The 26,588-nt window shown below is 32.9% G+C and overlaps 1 long non-coding RNA gene across 3 annotated transcripts in view; it reads right to left on the reverse strand.

Annotated features, from left to right (window-relative positions):
• Positions 1 to 601: 601 nt before the first annotated feature.
• The window catches only part of LOC149790477 (uncharacterized), a 46,322-nt gene continuing 20,335 nt past the window's right edge, over positions 602 to 26,588 (reverse strand). For 2 of the 3 annotated variants that reach the window (XR_016423616.1, XR_016423617.1), the window contains 2 exons: positions 3,681 to 3,763; positions 602 to 622 (listed from right to left, as the gene is read on the reverse strand). This is a non-coding gene — a long non-coding RNA (uncharacterized LOC149790477). Of the gene's footprint in view, positions 623 to 1,266; positions 1,295 to 3,680; positions 3,764 to 26,588 lie in introns of all 3 variants that reach the window. The other variant, XR_016423618.1, reaches the window with a different exon arrangement.

Raw genomic sequence — 26,588 nt, forward strand, 5'->3', positions numbered from 1 at the left:
TGAATCTTCTTATATTGCCGGATAGAACTCAGTCTTAGAAAATAATTCAAGCAACATTAGAGAAATAAAATAATAAATTAAATAATGCAATTAATCGTAATATGTGAACATAATACTAGCATTGTGTTGGATACAAAATAATTTACGAAATAAATTCAAGAAAAGCGAGAACCAGAAAAGAAAAATTCGGTATATTCGATGCTGATGATATATGACTTTCCAATTCAGGTCGTGTTTACTGAATATAATCACAAATTGACATAAACTTCAATGAAAGGTATGGATATTATTTTGAAGAAATATAATGAAAAGGCCTGAACACATTAATATTGTTACAGAAAAGGAAACATCCTGAAAACTCTATTGTCATAATTTGTTTGTCAACTTAATCTTATCTCTGATTCTAGTCTAAGCTTTCTACAACATAGTTGGATATTATCCGTGTTATTACACTCTTTTATACACGTTTTTTTCAGATTTCTATTGTGTCTTTTCGTACGCACAAGACAATGTTATTGTACAAAGATATCCGATTTTCTTTAATTTTCTTGAACCTGAACAGCTTTTAGATACCGTATTACAAAATGTAGTGATCTTACACTTACCCACTGTTTTGTGTAGGCTATCATGAAGAAGAAGAAAGAAAAAACAGTAATGTTATACTATGTTATACTTAATATCACATATATATTATTACAACTTTACTTGTCATAAGTGTGTCCTCTATAAAAGTATAATTAAATGTCTTCTTAACAGTCAACGTGCAATGTATGGCTATACACTTCTTGTATATTTGTCTGTATATAAAACTTGCTCCCATAGACGAGAATCTTCCAACATCGTTATACGTATTCCTCAATCTACGTAACCATCAATATCTGTATTGTATAATGTATTCCTGGTGACTATGAACTTGTTGAACATCAATCTGCACGGGTTTATTTGTTGCTTTTGTTGTGGATTCCTGTATTTCTTTATTTTTTCTATGATCAATATATTTGACTAAACTCTTTATATAATGCCAGATATTCCTCAAGTTTTAAAAAATGTCCAAACAAATTAGAAAAATAAAAATAAGAAATCGAATTCAACATTGAATCCTTATAAGACAATGCATTCATATTCTGCTGGATGCAACATATATTTGTACATAGACTGAAATAAATTTTGCAAAAGAGAAAAAACATAAAATTATTTAGTGCTGATGGGATTTCACTCCCTGATCCGAAACATCTAGACTGGATATAATCACAATATATCACTAACCTCAGTGAGAACTATCGACAGTTCTTTGCTGTAGGATAAGAGAAATAAACTTTTATAAATATTATTATAAATATTAAAGAAAATAAACCACAGATAACACTATTGCTTTCGAAAGAGTTTATAATTTGTATTTCGTCTGATTTGTGTCTGTAAATTCAAATTACATAATATTCGATATATTTAGATCCGTTACTTATTCTCAGAGTTTCTGCAGTTCTTTGTTGCGTCTTCTCAGGGATTCTTTTACACAGTAAATAAAGTTATTGGAGGAAAAAATCTCTCAGAAGTATGTATTTTAATGCCCATATAATTCCATCTCAGTGAAATGATTTAATGTCCATATTAGTGAGGTTCTTTAATATAGATGAGATGCTTTAAGCACCAATGTGTGTCATTTTGGAGAATTACAACATGCAGATTTAACACTCTAAATTGTTTGTGTTTATGACAATTAAAGCTTGTGAACCATAATCGGATACTTCCTAATTATATGTGAGCGTTATTGTCAAAATTCACATGCCGTATTTAGATCTTACTGATACGTTGCTTATCTAATACAGACACCCCCCATGTGGCAATCTTAGGAGAATCACTACCATGGCATTTGTATTGCAAGTACCTACCGAGGTAAATAAAACGTTTGGAACTTTTACGAACATTGCTTTAAGGTACCACATCTCTTGCGTGTGACCATGGGTTGAAATATGTTAATCAGCTGTCCAGTACATGTTTAAAGTATATGCATGCCTTAGGTCATTCAATTCGAATACCATGACAATAAAAATGTCCATCGTAGACTTGGCATTTTGTCTATTTGAACATCTCACTAAACAAAAGAGAGCCGGCATGTGATTTATAGTGACAGTACACGGTGACTCGTGGACCAAGTGATTTTTCATCTGAAAGTTTCTTTGCACTGGAACTTACAGTTGAAATGTGCAACATTTTACAACAGTAATTGTCATTTTGTCATTGCCTTTTGTATATCTAGTGGCATCTCATTTGCTTTAAAAAATACAGAAAATGGTCACTCTTATAAAATTGCTATAAGAACTATATATATGGCTGGGTTGAAAGCAAATATATCATAAATGTAATAAAAGCAAATGGATTATTCATGTTTTAGCCACTAAGACCATGGTACAAATGACAGATTAGATGCTTATATATGTCAGATTGTGAAAGACTGGTACCATTTTTATAGTTTGCTGTGACGTGCAGATCGGTCAGAAAAATAACTACTGCAAAACGGGCACAAAATTGACACAAACGAAAAACTCCTATATTAAGGGAGCACCATTAGCATTATGTAGCACTGTACTTAATTTGAAATAAGTTTGTTAATGGTAAGTTGCATTAAAGTGGCACATAACTGACAGCTCAACCAATCCACTTTGCTTTACTCGATTAGTGCATCATGGGCATTTGTATGTTGTTCTATGTTGTTCTATTTAATTTAACTAATATGAAATTGCTACTGGTGATTATTATACACATGGAAACGCTTACTCCTCAGACTGTTAATTCTTTTCTTTAATATGTTATACTAATGTCAATGTAGAGACAAAAACGATAATTATGTCAGTTCCCGGAAGTAAAATGTGTGATTATTTAAGAAGCATGAATGTTATGTACGAGTTATTTGTTGTGATTTTAGGTTTATTTGTGGCTTGCGAATTTCATAAGACCTTTGCAAAGCACTGCAATGTGAATGTGGACATTGCTTTAACAACTGTTTTCATGCTAAAGAGTTTGATCCGAGAGGAGTTTTACACATTTAAGGAGTTGTGAAATGGACTTCTTTGAGTTATAAAACCAGAATAAATGAAACGAAACTTTACATCTGATCAGAATCTCTATATTTGTGTTTGACTACTAATCAAACGATCATCAGGAATGTATTCCGAAATTTATTTTTTAAACTTTGTAAACATTATGTTAGACATATGAATAATTGTATGTAAAGGTTTTAATAATAAATTTTAGTTGATGCAATATACTAAGTTTAATTGACATGTATGTCTTTTCTTTTAATGAGATATTACAAAAAAAACAAATATTTGAATCATATTTTGATATATCAGAGGGGAAAAGTGTGCAAACGGCGGGTACATTAAATTAATAACCATAAAGGTCTCAATTCAATGGCAAAGGAATTATGTACAACTCCAGTATGTTTTTGACATTGTTCTTCCAAAATCATTTAAATTCGACTCGGATATAATGTTTTCTAAAACATATAAATATTTTTTAAAATATCCTGAGAGACGTTACAATATAGGTAATAATTAAATTGTAATCTTCACAAAAGGTTCCTTGGAAATATGGAAATCAAAACATTTAACATCCTGGCATATGGGTGAATGCAATGTATAAGCAAAACTTTCATCTACAAACTATTATAGATGACTTACCTATTTCACATTAATCATTCTTTAAGAACATCTGGTTCAACTTCATTTTCAACGGTTACAGTTAGCTTTTGAAAAGCAACAGTCTGAAAGAATAATTAATAATATATTTTAAATAAATAAAGTAAAATGCATAAATAAATATCACATAAATTAATTGAAATTATTTAATCTCAACCAACATCTGTTTGCTGTAACAGTTATTATTCACCTACTGACTTTAAGATCTCATGTTTTGTATGGAATATGTTCAACGGTATACTGGTATGCTAACCATGTAGGCAACTTCTTCATGGACGATGATGTACTGACTAGAAAACATTTGCTCAAAATCTGTAAACCTTTCGATGTTTGACATAATTTCTTACATTGGGATTAAGAGGTACTGAAAGAGTTTACACCTGATTACACATTATAAACAAAACCATATCAGTGATGCACAAAATAAGCTGACTTGTCTGCAGTGTGGCCATTTATAGTGGTGTATAGCACTGAGGCATAAGACGATTTTATTAACTAAGAAGTATTGCTGATTATGATAAACAGAGTTACTGTGAATGCAATAGGTCAAGGGAGACAACTTAGTATTTGATTATTTCTCATATTCACAAGCATTTGTGTCCCTGGACAAGACTCATGTACCTCTGGTGATTGAAGCAATGAATGGCATGACTGTGATGCATATGGGGGAATACTATCCTAACATATTATGATATCTAGTGGGGGAACATATATTAGCCGAACACACCCATGATATTGAGAGTGTAAGTATTACGTATGTCTGATTTAATATATATATATATATATATATATATATATATATATATATATATATATATATATATATATATATATATTATTTATTTGTTTGTCAGGTTAAAATTTCTCTTTTTCTTACATGCTATGGTAATGTAACTTTACTCAGTAGAGATGATACTTTTCAGAAAATTGTTTGACCTTGACTGTTAGTTTATAAACAAGAGCTGTTGATCTAAATTCTGACCTGGGTTCAGAATTAGTAAACAAAGTTCTATTTTATTTTAAAGTCATTGGTTGTTGTCAAGGTCATGATGGGATTACGTGGGTTAAGAAGTAAACGCTTTTTTAAAGTTTTATTTTGGGAATAAAATTATTGGTCTAATCAAGGCCATATTCTGTGTATGTGATATAAGCATGATCATGTGACCCCCTTCTAATTTCGCAACTTGGGGGAATTTCGAAACTGCGTCTTATGATACAGTATATTCTTTGTTTTGAGAGAGATTTCTCAGTTTTAGGCCTTTCTCACTAATGTCAAGTTAATTTGTTGTAGCCAGATTTAAGCTATAATACTTTTTCAGTCTATTTGGATTTCAAAAGGATTAATACTTTATTCTCTGGAAATATTTAGAGGAGTGCTCACACATAAATTTTGGTAAAACATTGCTTACAAATTTAATTTGGATTTCCAACACCGGAGTGCCATTATTTGTATTTCTACAAGGAACTGGATATAAGCAAAGTACAGACTACAGCATGCGTCATCGTTATCCATCTTGGATTTTACATCAGGATTCGAATGTGAAATTATTAGAACGTTTATTACTAGGACTTTTGCAATTTAATACTTGGATTATTCTTATATTATTTTGGATTTGATTCTTGAAACTAAGTTCTTCGCTTTTTTTTCTTCAGAATTTTCCAGGAAAATAAATTATTTGTTAAATTTCAAAATGCTTGTTGTTTTCAATCTTTCTGTGTTACTGTTTAATCGAACCTACACACGTAACAGTCAGTCTTGGAAAGTGTGATATTTGAAGAGAATAATATTTATTCAATGATAACACAACATTTAAAGAACAGAATAAATCTAATGTAGGGAGAGAAATATCCTAATGCAATGATCAGCAAGTTATAGTATGTCAAGAGAAAATGACTCTTTCAATGACTACACTCAAATTGATAAGGAAGAGGTGATATGTTGTGCGAAAACATCACCAATCATCACAAAAACAAAGCTTTGTAACTAGAACGTATCCCGACATCAAGGCAAACTCGTTTTGATTTCTATTCGTAAGACTTGCAAACGTGTCTTATTAGAGAAAAGAAACCACTTATTAAATAGATAAATATTTTAAACGCACGAAAATGAATCCAAGATACAAATTACAAAAATCAATTTATTATGTTCATAAAAGAAGAAATTTGAAATCCAATCGCTAAAATAATGGCTGAAATTACAGTTTGTATCAGCTAATTATTTTGCAATTGTCAGTAGGTTCCATTGCAATAACTAAAAAATAATTCCGTAATAAATACCAAGTAAATTACAGAAGCAACTAAAATCTGAAATTCAAAGTAAAACCCTATGCCTTTGCCATTTTGGGGTTGTATCTAAACTGTCTCTGTTTCATGTCGATGTCCACATTCGTTGATTCTGGATTTCAAATGAACTGGCATCTCGTTAGCTATGATCAATCTTTCAGTATACATATTCAAAAATTCCCAGGAATAATAAGAGCATAGTCGAAATTTAGCTGGAATACTGTTGGAAGTGTCAAGATTGTTGGATGAATGTTTGATATTGTAAAAATTAGAAATATTTTGAAAACTCTAAAGCACCATGAACACAGGGAGTCTCAAGGACGAAACAATTAAATATTGTTCTCTTGTACATGTGACAACACATCTTTGGACTCGAACTTTTCAATATTATGCTTTCTCACTGAATGTAGTTTCGTCTTCATATAATGCTTCAATGTTGAAAATTATTTTGTCTACTTTTTCAACATTATTAAAATACTTTTTTTCAACTGTGCATTCATATAAAAGTCTTAGTGACATGACAAACAACGAACACATACATGGAAAGAATACTTTACAATTTGACAATATGACGATGTTTTTGTCCTATTTATTCTCCCCGAATTCCTCTCTCAAGACCAGGACAAACAAATAGAAAACATAGTTATATGAGACACATTCTACACCTACCAATGACGGTTATGAACCAGTGACTAGTACATCATCTGATTAAGCTTATAACATCTGGCTTAAGTACATTTTCCTCTCCGCCCATGGCCTTTTATAATTAACTGCTACTGCAGGCTTCAACCATCGTTAGCTCACCCTCCATTAGCATTTAAGTGTTGTTTCAATCAGACCTTGTATGACACAAGGAGATACTAATGTTATCTTCTTGGACATGAGAAACAAATGAAAACATAACCTTTTGAGAACAACATATATCTTCCAGACCATATATATATATATATATATATATATATATATATATATATATATATATATATATATATATATATATATATACATATGTGTGTGTGTGTGTGTGTCTGTGTGTGCTTCAGCGAAACCGTCATTACGGTGACAGTTCATTGTCGCTGGGTAGCCATTACGGCGATAGTAGCATTACGGTGAAACAATCTGCGTCATCCTAATGTTTGCTATACGTATATAGATTAGCTTCCTGACTGGTTTACTTACAGAATTGCATACAAGTATCATAACATCATCGATAACTAGTATTTACAAGTAGCCTAATATCATCGATAACTAGTATTTACATATTTTGATGCAAGATATGCACGATTTTATTAAATAGTGTTATGCACAAATTCAATCGTGTGTTAATGTTGTGTTTTCTGCCACCGTCAGTGAATAACCATTAAGGCGACATTTCTAAAAATGCTTCCTATTTTTTCAAAGTTAATGCAAATTTTAAGAAGATGTATTGAATTGATTTAAATGGAAAAGATGCTCTTTTTCATTTCTTTTATCTCGAATCAAATTCCTTGTTAAGACATAACACGCTCAACTTTTCGAAAACAAACTGCCCTGTAATTAAAAATATCATTATCTTAAATTTGTGTTTGGTAAAGAATACATCAGCGAAACGAACTTAATAAATACATCATAAAATTAAAACAAAAAACGTATTTTTGATCAATAGATTTATAAAAATTATATAAATGTTTCACACATTCAAATATTTTATTTTGTTCTTAATTTATATAATAACCAATGTTTTTCGTTCCATCAAATATGCATATGTTGTCAACTAGGACGTAGAAATACAAAGGACCTACACCTATCCCTCGATAGCTCGCGCACAACGGGGTGCACAAACATAGAACACACTATAAGAGAGGCATCTCTTGCCCAGGGACCTCCAAAAATTGAAGAAAGAAAATTGCTTCTGACATCGAGAAAACCGTGGGGGGAGAGGCGTTAGGGAACTGGACTGTTTATTGACTGAATCCTTATTATACAATCACGTCGATAATAATTTTTAATAACGCACATTTTCTAAGGAAGTTGCTCGTTCATCTGTTTAAATAACATTTATTTTCAAAATGTCCAACATATGAAAGATCGTTCAACTGGTTTCAATAGCCATCGCTTAATAAACCTGTGCATTACGTCACTGCTTTTTGTTTTCTGGATGATTCTGGTTCCCGTAGTGCTGTTTAATATTATCCTGCCATATCGAGAATCCACTGAGCAGGGAACTATACTAACTGTTGATACACCACCAAACAAGATTCCTTTTTCTTCAAAGACATACGACATTTATTTCGTAAGACAATCATCTACGTTGAAACTCAAGTTTTTGTATTGCTCAATTAGTACAATATTGATGTAGTGAATTAATAAATTGGAATTTAGAGGATATCTCTAAGTGCCAGTTCAAGAATTCTCGGAAACTCGCTTGCCCACAATGGTCCGTAGCTGTGAAATCAAACTTTATTTCACAAAGTATACGTTTCGCTTGGCTGTCTTGTTATCTTTGATCAAAGTTATGAAAGAATCGATTAATTTAAGGTAGCTTATGTCACATACGCAATAACATTTCTAAGTGTTCGATTGATCAAATGAAGTGAGTTCACCCGACTTACGACCGGGGCCACTAGATTTTAAGTTTGTAAGACTTTCGTGCCTTTTAACTTTTCTTTAATTCCACCTCCTTTATTTGATTCAAAAGACAATTAACATGATAATACAAAGGAGGACAGCTTTTAATTCAGTGCAACAATACAAAAATACTTCCGCAAGTCAATTATCAAAACACAGTCGGCACTTAATTAGGTTCTCAGAGAAACGCTCGCAGACATAGCTGTTACGGTAGATTGACGAATTGTACGTTTAATTACAAGAGGACGCATTGCATTTATGACGATTACACTTACAAGGAACTAAACGATATAACTAGAACACAAATTTCAATTAATATAAAAATTATTTAATTTGTATTTATTTATTAAAGTACTGCCTCCACTCGGCGTGAGTGACATTTTCATTGATCGAAATTTCGTTACATATCGTTAATTGCGGTGTACTAGGAATGGTGTTTGGAAAGAAAATGTAAAAAAATGTATGACCTATTTTTAAATTTGATATTTCATAGTGTTGATTAAAATTTTCAGGTCTATTTTCGACAATAAAACGAGCCATGCATCAAAGTTTCCATTAGCAATTTTGATCGCGATTTACTTAAAATTCAACAAATAAGAATCAATTTTGGGGGTATTTTCTGGTTTAAAAAATGGGATCCACGCCCAAGCCCGCTTTATAAGCGGGTTAGCGAGTTATCAGGGCTCGAGTTATTGAGGGAGTGGTATACATGTAGAGAAGGTTGGTAAGATCGTTATATATTATTTGTGTAATAAATAAATGTTTGTTTTACTTATGAGATGACATTAAATAGTTCATGGAAACTTAATTTAAATAATGATGCCCAAATTGTTAAAAAGAGTCACTAACTTAAGTAATCAAGGGCAGGGTTTGAAACGGGATGTTGAACATAAAAGTTCATAATATTTCTACTGAAGTGTTATGGTATCACTGCTCTTAAATTTAGCATTGGTGAATAAGAAAATAAAGACATCGAACTTCAAGATATTATATGTCTGTTTTGGTGTTCTTTGCTCTATATTAACATACATTTCAGGGCCGGATCAGGTCAAGTGTTGGGGAGGTCCAAACTTTCAAAAGAATCATAACTTTCATCGAAAGGGCAAAGTCAGTTTGCTGAAGGTGTGTATAATACCAAATAAATGTGCGCAAGAAGAAAACAATGATCAAATTTCAAGTGACAAGTGACTGTGCATTTAATTTCCAGTTTACATGACACGATGGTGGCATAACTTTACTATAAAAAGCTAACTTTTATATTTCTCTGACCGCCATACTACCATCACGGGGCTCCAATCGTTACTTACAATGTACCTGTCATACATGCACTATGTAGCTATTGTATACTGCATGAATGACAGGTACATTGTAAGCAGTGATACAAGCCCCTGTGACTGCCATCTTGATTTCTTCTTTTTCCTGCACCTCCTAAAAAAATTATAAAAATTCTAATTATGGCTGTTTTATCCTGAATGAAAATGGTGCCAATTGTATGCCTGTTATTTTTGCTGGAGTGTATAAGTTCACATATGTTCGAGTTAAAAGAAATGATATTGTCTGGAAATTGTTTAGGCTAGTAGGATGCCAGTCAATTCAGTTTACGTATGTGTACAGAGAGCAAGATATCTGTTTAAACAGATAAAAAGGACCATTTAATTTTCACTCTGACAATTTCTCTCTCTCTCTCTCTTTCTATATATATATATATATATATGCTTTTATTTTGTTAACAGTGGAGCATCATTCTCTTCAGCTGACTCATATTCATTGACTGGATGCCAGGAGGGAAACTGGTCATTTCTGCCACAGGCATTTATTGTTGTAGTGGTCATAACTTGCGGGTTTAACACCATTTTATGCACACGATACACGACAGTACGTATATTAGGTGAAGTTAGACCCAGGAAGAATCAACAATGCACAGGAAGTTACTGGCTAGTTTTTTTTACAAATGCCTATGTTAGCTGAGCCTCGGTCTCGACCCCCATGTAGAGGTGAGATTTCAGTGATCTGTCTAGAGGAGTGCCTTTGGGATAATGGGTCACCCAAGGCTCTGCATTCATTGTATATGGCTCACTGATCAAAGATTGGCAGACTAGTAGCAAGATAGAGGTCAGCTCTTGGGCAAATATGGTTACATAATAAAAATATTAGTGTACTTTTTGGTACCATGTCATTGGTTGGATAAACTCACTAAATAGTTTATTGATTTTGTACCATATCATTAATAAACTAATTAACATTATGTGGCTTAAAACACTGCTCTTTTGGATTTTATATTATGCTTCCACTTCTCTATTCTTTCATAAATTAAGAAAAATATTTGTATAAAACATTTAATACAGCAGCAATATCAAGCATACGTAAGTTATGTATATTTTATTTACATTGTTAGTTTTTATTCACTTGTTTTTCTACTTTGTTATATAATGTAACAATATGCAATTGTGTGTTGTCCAAAATTAAGTTCATTTTCTACCTGCCTTGATTTGTTGATTTGGTTTCTCTAGTGCACATGTTTATCGCAATTCGAGTCCTGAACATTGGAAAGTCCTAATGAATTTTTGGGTCTACCTGCTGTTTACTACACATTTTATATTATAGTAACATACTCCTAATTATAACCAAGATTTTATTTTGTAAACATTATGAACCTTCAAGAAGGTTATTTTCCACGAGGTAAATGGTTTTTTTTTAGAAATTTTAATTGTGACCTGAGGTCAGGCAGAAGACTATAATTTTGTTGCTGAAAAATGTATTCATTTATGCTATAAGATCTTGCGGCAGAATCATTTGTATTATTTGAGTCCTTTAGTTCATTTGGGCTGGATTTGTTTCTTCAAACCATTTAATTCAAGTGATTCTTCTTAGGAAATATAGAGTTCGCTTCAAAAAATAACATTCTTGGAAATAGAGAATTTATACTGAAATTTCAAATAAGGATATAATCTTGGATTGTATTATTGTGATCTAACAAAAGATTGTTTGTACAGCAACATGACACGCTCACCACAGGCACAACAGAACTTCGATGTTTGATTTAATCTGAATTTCCACTAAAGTTTATTCAGAACTTTGTTTATTGGGACTTGTGTCTGTAATTCTAGAATTATTTGTGAATTAATTTGCAATACTTTAAGTTCCTTTTCTTTTACATTTTAAATTTGTATTCTTGGGAAATAAATTATTTATTGAATTTTACAAAGCTTGTTGCTCCTCACTCTTTTATATTATTTAAAACAAATAGAGTTGTACTAGATCGCATACCTTAAAATTGTTTTTACTTAATTTATAGAGTTCTGTATATCTGTTTTAAGCTGGATGACATTCATTCTGTTATTCGGCTTAATAATTTTAATATGTTGATAGTCTTTTAAATTTTATTTTTAATGTACTGTACAATATGACACATTTAAATATTTATCTTTTTACCAAAGAAGTAGGTTGATTTTGAATACAAATGGAGTTTTCCAGATTCTCTCCACATGAAGCACGTTGTACAGTTTACTGAAAGTCTATATGTATTTTTCAGTCAAGTTAGTAAAATGCATACCATGTTTGTTGTTTTCAAACAAATCAGGTACAGTCATTCCTCCTTGATAGCCGGAATTGATTGAATAGCATTTGTAGCAGTCCCATCTGTATGTCAGATGAAGAACAGCTGTATTATCAGACAGGTGTTCTGATAATAGTTCTAAACTTTACATGATTAATATCAGAGATTAAATTATTTTTTAATGGATGCATACTTTTTCAGAATTGTATCATGATTTACTTTTTCAAAATGAACAGAATAGATATGTAAAGCTTTAAATGATAATTTTGATAAATTATGTCATCTAGTTCCACTTTTCTTGTAATGTTGACTCAAAATCATTGTTGCAATAATTATATTAGTTTTTAATTTTTTTTTAAATATATGAATGTATTATCAAACTTTTATTTACATCCATATGCGCTACTATTAAAAGTGAAACTGAAATTAATGTAGATATATATTATTTCAAAAAAGACGAGTATAAACAGTCTGATTATTTATCTGACACGATCCTTTTTTTTCTTCTCATTGTTGTATTTTCAGCTTGTGTGATGTAAACAATCATTATATAAGTAGAATGTTAATAAAAACAGGTCTCTGAGGTCGGTAAGCATATATTGCAAGATCATTCACTCACACTTATAAATTTACTGCTTACTGTACTAATGCTTGTAACTGACAGGGTCCGAAATACTTTAGCATCATGAACAATAGGTAAGGGTGATCAAGTCCAAATAGTTAACCAAGTATATCATATAATACGTATATCATATAATGCACCTATAATAAATAATTTCAGTATATATTTCTTGTTCATAATACAAATAATACAAAATAGTTGTATTCTGCATCAATAAATATGAGTAGTTAAACAGAAATGATAAGCGTCAGCTGAAAACTTCCGTTTTCTAAACAGTTTAATATTTAATGGGGGAAGTTTTCGGCTAAAATTATTACAAAGTCCACAAGTCCTGCTTACTATTGATACCATCAAGGAGAAGATATTTTGGACCCTAACACAGGCATTTTGTTAGTGTAATTGTTATCATCTTTCATATTTTCATGGCATATAATGAACTTATTTTTCTTGCTTATCAGCATCATATGCATGTTTGTTTTCTCTACATATCTGCACTATTAATATGCTATTTGTTCCCTTTCTTGCGTAGGAAAGAGAGATGAGTGGATATTAAATACACATTTGTCCATCCAACTTTTGTTTCAAAACAATAACTCGTATACTGGGTTTCAAGCAGTTTCGTTATGGAGCTAGAAGTGGAGCAACCTTTTCATTTGATTGTGAGCATTGTTTGTCATTGTGACAAGAACTACGTTAATTATTACTGGATTTCATCCAAATTTGGTATTCGGTTTATTTATCCAGAATTGCCAGCCTCCGATTGTACGGCTTACAGGGCATGGTAATGTGCAAATAACAAACTTTTTACAAAGATCCACACTTGGAGAGCAGTCATGTGTGAGAACTTCAGCAGTTTAAAGTCATGCATATAAATGTTTAGTCCGAACAGTATACAATTTTTATTATTTAATTTTTAATGTTTAATGTACTTGTTCACATGCATCCTTTTTCACCGTTTTCGCTTCAGGGTTCATAGGCTGGACATGAATGGTTGTTAAGCTAAATTTAATTTTCAGATTGGGTCATGGACTAAGTATAGTGTCCTGTTCAGTCCTTGCATGAAGAACTTTTGCATATACTGTTTGAAATACAGACTCCCTAGAAAACCCTAAATGGATGATTGCCAACATGAGTCATCTTCACATGACGATTTTGTTTGTCAAATACTGGCTGACATTACAATGGTGATGATAAAGATTTTTGAAGTTGGGCATACCAGCCCACTCCCCCATTTTAGTGACATTAGAGGAGTTCCCAATTTAGATAAAATCGTGGCAGCATATCTGATTATGTATTGCAGTAAATGCACATAATAACAAAGACAGATGTGATATCACATAGTCCATGTATATTGATAGGCAAACACCATTAGTTTAATTAAAGGCATCAAGATTGTTTATCCTTCTGATACCTCTTTTTGAACATTAGGAATTTACAAAAGCAAACTTTAGAAAATGTTCAAAGGCTTTTACCTAATCAGCATATTTTATTTCTATGGTCGAATTGAATTTTCAGGATTTTTCAATATATACTTGCTTCATTCAATGAATGAAATGAAATTTGAAAGTTAATTGGCAATCTACTTCAAATTTGTTTGTCAGTACTAATTACTGCAATAATGAGATTTAAAAGTGCTTTTAATAATAACTTGGTAGGCAGTAGCAATTACTTCACTATGTAAAAGTTCAAACACAAGGACAGTTTCTTGCTGTAATGTTTTCCATCATTATTATTCCCTATCTTTTAAATCATACTTTCTTTCTCTTCAGCTCTCGTTTGATACACTCTTTGCTCCAATTTTATTTTTATCAAAACTTAAATATAACAATCACATTCAACTAATGTTGTTTCTATTCACATACACATATCATTTTCAAGGTCTTGAAGGTCTGAAATAGGTTATAACATATGGCATATAAGAACTACATGATTGTAATTGGAGGTTTTAACATTAAACTTAACAAATTCACCATACCATTATGCATTGTTCACAGAGAGAAAACGTTGATCATGTTCATGGATGGATGGATGGATGGATAAATAGAGAGATGAGATATATAGGTAGATAGATAGATATGGCCTCATATTTTGATATAGAGATTTAGTATTTTTAATATAAATTTAATTACAAACGTGTTGAATTGCACATCAGTTTTATATTTCAGGCACAAAGCAGGTACCCAAGCCAACATGCATGCTTACCACAGGCTTGCGACAAGCTAGTTGAAGTTACACAAGCTAGTAAGGCTGCTATCACAAGCCTGCAAAAGGAATTTCTCCAAGTCTGCAAGCTTGGAAAATCAAAAATGCAAGCTTGCAAAAGGACTTTTTCTCATTAAGTCTGCAAGATTGCAAAATCTAAAATTCTACATAAACCTGCACGCCAGCGTGCAGAATAATTTAATCAGTCATGAAAGTTGAAAGTTGGCAGCTAGCTATAGCTCCTGCCTGAGATTATGCAGTACCTGTTGAAATGTTGAATATATATTTTGATTATATATCATGTGCAGTAAGAAACAAGTTAAATTTGAATGTTATTTTGTTTCTAATTCATAGCATCTGATAATGCACACTAGTTAAATATATGTATATACATTTTCAATTCTTGCAGAAATACTAAACAGTCTTACTTGGCTGCTACATACATAAAATGTATTATTTCAACATTTCTCTGTCTGAACTTAAATAGGAACATTATTAATATATATTTCAAATTAAACTGATTTCTTGTCCTTGTTTAATATAAAATGTAATTTATTTCTACAAATATCATTTTTCCAGTTTAATGATGTATCTTGTTTAAAATATCAGCCAGGTTAGATAAACAGTTGAGTTTTATGCGTTTAAAATAAATTCTTCAAGTTATTGTACACTGAATCAGCTATTTTGTTAGTGAGTGACATGGATTATAATCATAAAATAACTATTTTTTGTCTTTAATCTGTTTATGTTCCTAAAAATACAAATATTTCAATCTACAAGTAAACCAGTTTTAAACTATACAACAACTTGTCCTTACAAACACACATAACCAGTATATTATCAAAGTCATCCCATACAATGTTTACTATAGAACCAATTCAATCACATTCCACAGTATTAGGTCTTAGCATGATACAGCTTTTATCTTTTAAAAAATTAATAAATAAACCCACACCAACGTTTTCAAGAGGTATGGCTTCAAAATGATCATACAATTTCCCAGGATAAATGTGAATCAGACATGCATGAACCAATTTATTTTCATCTACAAATGCACATTTTTCATATTTTGTGAATTTATTTACAATTGCAAGAGAATGAAGGAGTGCATCTGCAGTCATTCATCAAGCAGCAGCACAGTGGATAAACTTTAATGTAGAACATATATGAAAGACTGAATAAAGAATTCCATTTAGTAAAATCCTGTAAAATAGATAGTAATTGCTAATTGCAAAGTTATTTACAGACTAACTTAATACAGCAAGATATTTTATGTCAAATACTTGTAAATGCTATTTACCGACTGCACCATCAAATATAGTCTCAGTAACTCCTGTAATATTAACTTCTGACAATAAGTTTTTGAAAGAATTGTCATAGATTTGTTTCAATGACAATCTGTTGCCACAAGAAAAAAATAATTGTCAGTTATTTACTTACTAAATAAAAATTAAAAAAATATATACAATAATAACGACGTTGTAGGGCAATCAAATTTCTTTTGATTTAAAATAATGTGGATTTCTGATGAACAATTACAAAGCAATACTTATGTAAACAAAAATACAAGGACACTCACTTTGTTGTGCCGGTGCTACAAACAACCTATTAAGAAAAATATCGACACGCTGTTTTACGTTTTTAGGCAAGTTCATTTGCCAATTAGTAGCATCTCAAAAATACCGGTATCGTTTATTGTGGGTAGCCAATAAATCTAGAATGGCAGGTCATCTGGGTAAAGGATTCACTACCAGCAGAGAACTGACTGGTTCTATTGGCCTGGTGTAAATAGTGACGTTACTATGTGTTGTCGGTCTTGTGACGTATGTCATAAACTGTGTCTAAGAGGAGAGTTTCACATGTTCCCCTAGGCCAAATGCCCTTGATGAACACACATTTCAAAATAGTTGTTCTGGTTATTGTCTGGCACACACAACTTGTGACTGATAAGAAAGACGGGTTTATCCTTACACTTGTGAATTATGCTACCAGGTACCCTGAAGCCATATCATTGCCCATTACCGAAACAGAGAGGGTAACCGAAGCGCTAGTTGATATCTTCAGCAAGGTAGGGGTGTTGAAAGAAATTGTAACGGATTGTGGAACCCAATTCACTTCCGACCTCATGAGTGAAGTTAATAGGCTGTTAGCGATGAAACAACTGAATACGCTACCGTACAATCCCATGTGTAATGGACTGGTAGAAAAGTTCAATGGTAAATTGAAACAGATGTTAGGTCGAATGCGCGCCGAATGTCCGCAAGACTGTGTCCGTTATTTGAATGATGTTCTATTCACGTATCGCGAAGTGCCGCAAGATGGTTACCTAGGGTGAATAATTGTCTTTTCGAATTAAGTGATTAAGCTAACATGCATCTCGTCGTAGATCTGCCTGCCTTATGATATGGGGTTTAGGTCATCCTCCTCTAAAGTTACGAGAAATCTATTTCACGGTACACTTAAAGGAAATATACCGAAAGTATATTGAAACAAAATTCATCACAAGCGCATAGCGTTTAACGCGACAAAATAAGTTGAAATTTCTTGAATTTAACCAATCCCGCTAATTCCAGATATTGACCGGTGCATGCTTATTAACACGGAAAGTACATAACTTTCGATGTATGCAGTCAGTGATGATTTTGTTTATCTGACTACATCAGACGAATGATAAACTATGGTCTCTAATTTCCATAGTTAGATTGGGTATGACAAATCTGAATAGCTAAGCTAAGCTTCAGCAATATTTGGTTACTTTGGTAACTTTCATCCTTATGTTGAGTATTGTTTGCTTTCAAAACAAAGTAGTATCTAGAGCAAATGGTAGATACTTGTTTTCTTCCGGCGTCTTTAGAATACGAGTCCGACGCTCTACCAACGTAGTTATTGATACTCCCTTTGCTATTTAAAAGGAAACGTGTACAACAAAATTAATTTTCTTTAAAACTAACCAGCTTTTCAATCATGAAAATACTCATACCCTCAAACTGTCTTAGTCATTGTGATAATTTCAACTGATGAGTGTGTTTTTTTTTTTTTTTGTTGAAAATTTAGTTGCTTTTTGTCATTGTGTATTGCTTTTTGTGTTCTAATATCTCTCTTTCTCTCATAAGAGAGATACAACTGTCAGTTGTTTACCTGATTATTGTAATTGACAGTCTTTAATTGATTATGCTGATAACTAATTATATTGTTGCTGGTATTTCATAACTGTTTACTTTTTTAATTTTAAGACTACTGCTTTTCTTTAGGCTGTGATCTTCTCCTTCCACGAAACTGGTCTGGCAGAATTCAAAACTAAAGAAATATGAATAACATAGGATTGATGTAGAAATAAATACATTGTTTTGCTACAGCACACATCATTATATCGTTCTTGAAGTGACTGAAGTGAAATTCTCTCGCTGGACACATGACCAAATAATCTGGTTAGAAGCCCAACTCTGAAGGACCTATACAGCATACATTTATCAGTAAAGCTCATAGCCGACATGGCTCTGTATTATACATGCATGTTCCTGACTCGCCCAGTATTTGTTAACGACCTTACTTCAGCCATTCTGGTCTAGTGACATTTATCGATTTTCGACCCTTAATCTTTCCGCCTATTTCCATTTTTGATAGTATCCCCCTAACAAATATTGCCATTATAAATGGCCTGGTGAATGTTTAAGTTTGTACTTCACGTCTGTTGTACTAGTGTATAAGATATGGAAAAAACAAAAGTGCTCCAAAACTGACAATACTTTTTTCGGCAAAGCCATCAAACTGGACTCCACCGAAGTAACAAACAGCATGATTTTGATCTGATATAAAAAGTTTCTCTCTTTATATTTCTCACTCACTCACAGTTTCTCTTTAGCTATGTGCATACGTTGTTTACTTCCATCTGCGAATGTCACCAAAAGAAGTACGAGATATATTTTCTTTACTAAAAGACCTCAAAAATGAATCAGAATTATAATTAGAATTATTAAAAGAAATTAAGGTACTGCTTTTATTCGTTTGTTTGTTGTCTTTCAACCACCATAAGGATTAGTAGAATGATACCAATCACTCCACCTTATCCACCATAACGAATACGAATTTTTAGTCTTGTACGCTGGAACCTTTGGATACCTCTGATATCTGCATTAGTTTCTGATCCATGCACGCTTGGAAATAAATATTATTTATTACCGTCTGTAGAGTATTGAACTCAACAGGTACGGTCACCAATGTTGTTATACTATTGCTACGTTACTACAATAATTACTATTATTATATTGAGACCATGTTGAAACTTTAAACTTTATTTAATTTTACAGCAATTTACGTTCAGTTTATGCTTAGGACATTTCAAGGTTCACATGTTGGTGAACATTCACTTTTTTGTAAGGTGCAGGAAACAGAAGCACACAAACAACAACACTGACATTGGATGGGAAAACACTTTACCATCGAGCATGCTGAGACCGTTCAAAGAAATGGGGACCACTAAGGTGTAACGCCATTATTTTACCACTGAGCAACCCGCGATATTTTAAAGTTAAATTTGTTATATGGTTGATAAAGCGTTATTCCTTACTTGGAATTGTATTGCTTCCTAAAGTTCCTTAGATAAATATACTTCGCCACTTTTTCTACATTGGTTTATGTCCGTGTTGGTTTTGCGAGGATATCTATCTCTGCCTCAAACCCTTTCTTACGCACACACATACACGGATAAACACACATTCTTGTAAAACCTACCAAACGGGGCCATATGATTTGTACCATCAAAACGGGGACATTTCTATTAACAAATTATGAGCGATAAAGATCTAATTTAATATGCATTTGATACATACATGATTTGTGGTTGACTTCCAAGAAACACTGTATGATATTCTTTACCATCAGAACGGGGACTCACACACATATACACAGTACTGGAATTTATACAATCAAATAGGGGACATTCAATAAGTATGTATTTTGATTCTAAATCGAAACCAATTCAATCTAACTACCGCAGTAATCTCACCTGATTCACATAGTTCCCATCCATATCAATAAACTAAATTAAAATTATCATGTTGAATCTTTATATAATATTTGTTGTATATATAATTAAAAATGGTGTCCAGGAGTTTGAAGAAATTGAGTTGTCAAAATTGTGTGAAAATATAGAGAATGTGTCCCTTTTTCTAAAATGAAATAATCGAAGATCTGCATGCCAATCTCCAGTTAAAATACTTTTATTGGCAGGACTATGGTTTAGAATTTAAAAAGTCAAACACAATAACATATTTTTAACTTTTAGTGCAATTCCTTACATTAACAAGCCAATACATGATAAGATATATTCAATATGAAACACAGCAAAAGTTTATTTTGTATGATGGCATGGTTTGATTTTAGTGATCTCAGGTCAGAGCCGCATCAGTGACCATGGAGCCAAATAGTCCCTATTAAAATCTAATTGTGTGGATCAAATGTGTTACGCCATGTGCAGTATTAATGATAGTGACTGGTAAATCGTACAAATGAATCATCGAGAAGGAACTGTCCCGTTATCTGGAGACGCCTTTTATTCTTACTAAACGGTAAATATGGTGCAGAGTTACAAGCGAAATGAGGCTTAAAATCATCATTTGACTGACTTAAAGTAGCGTATGAAAAATAGTTCCCGGTATTTGGTGTTTGAGTTGTGATTTGTATTGTATGGTAGTTAAGTACGGACGCTACGTTACGGAAATGTATTCAGGAGAAACTATGCATTTGTGAGGTAGGGCGGCAATTGTATAGTTGTGATGTAAATATGTAGTTTTGATATTGGTGGTCATGTATTCATTAGAGGAAAATTATTATAATATATTTGATTCGTTCACTGATGAGATCTCTTGTATTTAACATTATTAATGTTCTGCATTTCGCTGAGTGAAGTCAGTTGTAAATTTAATGTTGCGTATTTGTGGTCATTTATTGATTAGAGAACAATTTACCACCGTCATCATCGGGTCCTTAGAAAAGGGAAAACAAGGGACTTATGGCCAGAAAGAAATGAAGCTGGCTAAAAGGAAGAACGGCAGACAGAAGTAACGAACCCGAGAGGGCGAGAGAAAGAGAGAGAGAGAGAATATAAAAGGTACTGACTAAACGAGATCAGAATGTGAAATATTTGATAATTTACCTCTGAGTCAAACAAAATTTATGATACATCGAGAAACCTTAACTTTGTATATAAAAGCTTGTATTTTCAGCGTCGTGACAGGTACAAGCACTTACAAAAGTTAGTTTTATTTCCTATTGGCTCAACCTTAACTTCTCGGATTTGCCTATAATGCGGTTGATTGGAGGAAAAGAAATGTTATTATGTTTGGTTACCATGTAGACTGTTCCTTATTATGCTTCTAACCACATTTGAATGAACTAAAATCAATGTTGATATTTTCCAGTGTATTTCTTATCCAAATGTGCATGGCTCAGAGTTAAATAGGAGATAAAATACACAAGCTCAGATGAAAACCGTGCTCAATAATTGCATGAAACCTTTTATTCAGTTTTTTTTTTGGTTCCCGATCTAATTTGGCGAAATGTGTTATGAACGTTGGACTACCCATTAATAAACATGTATATCGATATTGCTCTCTGTGTTAAAATAGAAAATATATCATATATATTTGTCTATGTTTCTACAAATGATTTAAATCCTGTTAGCTCTTCTTGATGCCGCCATTTTTGGTCAGTAATTCGGAAGCGACGTGCGCAAGCCCATAGCACAACAGTGTGAATTTTTACCGCGTAAACGGGGACGCAGTTTTCCGACTGATACACACGAGGTTTTGAGTCGAGTGGGATGTGTGTATTGTTGTGTATAGCATGATGTGAAAAAATACCAATAAAATGGGGACATGCTCAGATACGCTAATTGTATGGTTTGCATCATTAAATAAGGCCTTGGCATTCCATTTAAGCCGACATTACAAAACGGTATTTCCCCATTCCGAGTTGTGTCCCGGTCTGTTGGTGTGTATTCACACTGACGTCCCCGTTTCGCGCCCTTTACAAACGCACACAAACTCTCACACACAATTACACAGTATCTGATCAACAACTTCTTGTGACCAAGTAGAGAAAGAGAGATTAGCTTAACTTACGCGTTGATATACTCTTATAATAATAATAATAATAATAATAATGTTTATTTAACGATGATAACACATTTGTTCATGAGAGACATATATACCATGTGGTACGTAATTTGTGTCACAGATTACGGTATGTATGTTTGTTTTTAAATGTCACCTACACACACTGAAGTATCCTTGCACACATACTTACACATATTTAAAATGAACTAATATATGTAACAATAGTAGTCAACAGCTGCATATATACGAATACCTTGATATACACAGGTATACATATTTTGGAATGTCAGAAGTCATCTTTCCATAGCCTAAATAAAACATACGCATATTATTCTTGACCAAATTATAAAATTCTCTATTGGCTGGCTTTAATATTTCATTCCAGGTGGTCAATAAATAATTTCCTTAATTAGATTTTAAACCATGCAAGGGAATTTGAATGACGGATGCTCAGGAATTAGGTACTCATACAAAGAATATGATTTTGAAAAGGTTGGTTTTTGAACACGGAATATTAGTATCGTTGATAATTGTTGTCGGAGACTAAGCTAACTATTTAATGAGCTTAGTCGATTTAGGTTATTGATATAATCTGGGGCAAGATGGTTTAAGGATTTATATATCATGATTCCTTTAAAAAATAAAGAATGCGTTTTTTGTCTAGGCAGTCGTTGTAGACGTGAACACAATCGTTTGAGGGACTGATGCTAGAAAATATCAAAAGTATCCCCTCATTCCTTTTCTGGAGATTGTCAATGCTGTATAGTGTAATGGAATGCGTTTATCGATTTGGTACATTAGTCTATCAGTGCTAGTATAAATCCCGAAAAATAATGTTCAGGTGACTTGGCAATGTAGAAATTATGACAGCAATTTTTGAGAGCTAATATATTGACTATCATTGTGAACATATGATCGTTATGTTAAAACTAGACACGTCTAAAGAAATTGTATATTATAAGTCTGTAGTCTTTCCCGTTACATTTATAATCTTTTTGATTTCAATGCAATACTTGGAATACTTGCAATACTTGGAAAACATGTCTAAAGTATCTGGGTCGTGAATTCAAAAGCAATCTTTTTTATGTGAACAAATATAGAAAGCTTTCGTCCAACACTTCCAACATCGCTACTATCCAATTACTGCCATAAAGTGGTTCCATGCCCTAATTAATTAAACAAACGGTCGCTATTATTTTCTTTTCAAATGCCTTCAACAGCTTGCTGTCATTCATCATATGTGCTGGAAGCAATGCACTAGGATGTCAGATTTTGGTCATATGCATGCGCAAATTAATTTTCGACTAAAGTTAATAAATTTCAAAAGGAGGCATGTTTGGGTTTGGGTTTACTCTTTTAATCAAAACATATTTTTCAATTTTGTTTTAAATCCTCGACACAGTACATGTTTACGGCCAAGGCCAGTCCACCCGTACCGCTGGTGTCGATTCTAAGACGGATTGTTAATTGGATGCGTGGATAGAATTATAAATGCACTAAGGGGGTGAGTGAATATATGGACATATGGGGTTGGTGCATAGTTCATATATGAATCAGTATAATTAAATTTGGTATACAAGTAGTCATGGTACTGAATCTTAAGTGACTAAAGCCACGGCGCTGCATTTAACTGATTGGAAAGCATGTTATATTGTGTGTCTAATTATGTTTTTGATTTCTCAGTAGAGCCGTAAAAAGGGGAAGGTAAGAAGGACATGAATTCTTACGACATATATACCTTTATTTACACAGTATTTATGAGATAATCAAACATACAGTGGCAAATCTTGCCAGGCAGGAATAGAGCATGTTTTCTAAGATGACTACGTCTAATTCGAATCAAGATTTCTGCTTGTAATTATATTATAAGGACCGCACTGATAAAACGAGATAATGAACCCAAGAAATTGAATCAATGTCTAATGATATCCACTGGTTTTCTTCATACACTTTCAAAGATAATTTCTTCTGGAGGACACAAGAAGACACTGCCCAAAAGCTCGATGTAGTCAGCAGTTTGTGATGCATGATGGTGAGATTGCGGAATTGGGGTTTAATATTGCAAAAATATTGGTCAAATTTAAGTATTATATTTGACACGTCAACATGTGTAAACACTGAGAGCAGGCTTCATTTTAGATTGCTGCCCATGAATCATCACAAATTTATTCAGCTCTCCAAAACAAGTCAATTATATAAACGGACTGAAATGATAATCGTTTATGTCTAAACATAGAGGTAAAGATAATTATTGTTTGCTGGCATATGACCCTGAACGATTGTGATGTTCGCTCTTAGATTTAGAGCTTATTCAGCTATAATGTATTAGCAGGGATATATGTGATTACAGAACTAGTTGTTTACGTTTCCCTTGTATTTCTTAACTCCACTGAGGAACCCAAAAATTACAGGAACGAACATAAAAGTATGTTTTTCACTAAATAGTGAAGCCTCTCGACCTTAGTCACCATGTTTTGTTACAAAGAATACGTTTATACTGTCTAGGTTATGTCACATCAACTACCTATCGATCTATATATTCATCTACCCACTGACGCACCTGCAAGCACCATGGCTGTAACAAATCTCGTATTGAAAGCAAAATTTTAAATATAAGGAAAAGCCATGCCATAGCATGCCTCCCACTGAGCTGATTATCTTTAGCAGATAATTACAACATGCATACATACTAATGATATTTGCGATCCAAGTACGTTTTACTAACAACAATGCGCTCTAGGTATTTGAAAAAACGATAAGTTCAATTTAATTCAAATGAACTGGACGAACTGCTTTTACTAAATAGGACAAACCGTTTTAATCAAGGATTTTCACAAACTACACCTGAGTAACGCTGTCTATTTTGAAAGCGATTGACAAAAGCAGTCTATAATTTATCCACACAGGAACGCAGTTCATGTGTAACAACGACCCATATGTCAATGATGTATTTCAGGCGAATGTCTCAACTTTTATATTAGAGGAAATAATTAATGTTCGACACTCTTAACATATCGAAATAAAAATAAAAGGACATGTCTCAAAGAAAGATCTGAATGGTTTAAAATCAGTCAATTCTCACAAACTATTTAATAAATAAAGGAATAGATGAACACACATACACACGCATACAAATACATCATGGTCTAGAACAGAACTGTTAGGAAAATAACAAAAGTAAAAATATTTGGAGAATGCGCGTAAGCAACACAATTTCGTCAATATAATGTCTTTTATCAATGATAGAACAATGTTACGTTTGAGATATACGTGATCTGGATAACACAGAGGTAGCAAACTTCCTTCGTTCCACCGCGGTCTCTTATTCGTTCCTGACCTCAGCTTGCATGGTGGTAAGGTGGTCATCTCGCTATTGTTTGATATCTATTCCACCGTCAAATTTCTTAAGCCTATGTTGCTTTTGGTGCTTGACATTTTAAGGCACTTTTATCAATTTAATTGGACAATATAAAACAGACGAAATGAGTGCTAGGTGCCGTCCCCAAAAGCACTGAAGTAGCAGACTCTCTGTCTCTGGCCGGGACGGTTATCGAACTCCATGAGTAGCGAAAACCGTCGATCCTCCTCTTCCTTTGGGCCATTATTTAATGTATCTTGCTCCGGTAAACCCTTTTCCTTTTATGATGCTTGGTTTTATTTTGGGTATATACTATACTTGGCTACACATACACATCTGCCAATTTCAAACTAAATCAACACCTCCATATGAAGTAAAGAAAACCTGTAAAGTCGAGTGTCACTTGCCGTGTCATGTGGAACCACCAGCTTATTAATGGACTTAATTAATGTTGACCTTGACAATAATACGAACAGTTTTAACACCTGTCTTGCTATTAGAGGCCAGCAATATTTTGTATTGTAATGTACACGGTTTAACACTGAAAAGAGCTTTAAGCTTTTACTTGTTATAGTGCCCACGTCGAAGGCACACCCACCCGTCTCAATCAAGTTTATATAATATTTTTAATGTAGGACTTGCGATAGCAGCTACATGTTGTAAATCATTGTATTTTGTATGAGTACATGAATAAAGGATGTTATATGACAAGTGTTAAGCCCTGTCAGGTGTCTCTCGTAATTGTCACGTGGAAAGCATAGTGTTGCATGTGTGACGAATCTTTTTCGACTTATTACATCCCTCTGGCACAGTGTTTTAAGTCATAACATTAAAACCTGCTAACTCAATAATGAATCATGCATGAGAAATGTACCCTAGCCCATTCTACTGACACTTAATATTCAAAACAAGATTTGATTACTAAGTAGCCAGGCATGTATTCCCAGATTAAACATCAAGTAGTCAACTGTGTAATAGCTCGCTAATTTATAATGTGTTTATGTTGTGTGTACGCGCTTCGTCTGTCTTTGTAGAGAGAACGGTTTCTTAGTGTAAATAGCGTATCGAGATGCAATGAATCTGACTGGAAAGACAGCCATTTACATATGACAGGAAACGTAGGCTCTCAATAGAGATATACTGGAGA

Source organism: Sinohyriopsis cumingii, chromosome 10 (assembly GCF_028554795.1).
Source record: "Sinohyriopsis cumingii isolate HCF-2022 chromosome 10, ASM2855479v2, whole genome shotgun sequence".
Lineage (NCBI taxonomy): Eukaryota > Metazoa > Mollusca > Bivalvia > Unionida > Unionidae > Sinohyriopsis > Sinohyriopsis cumingii.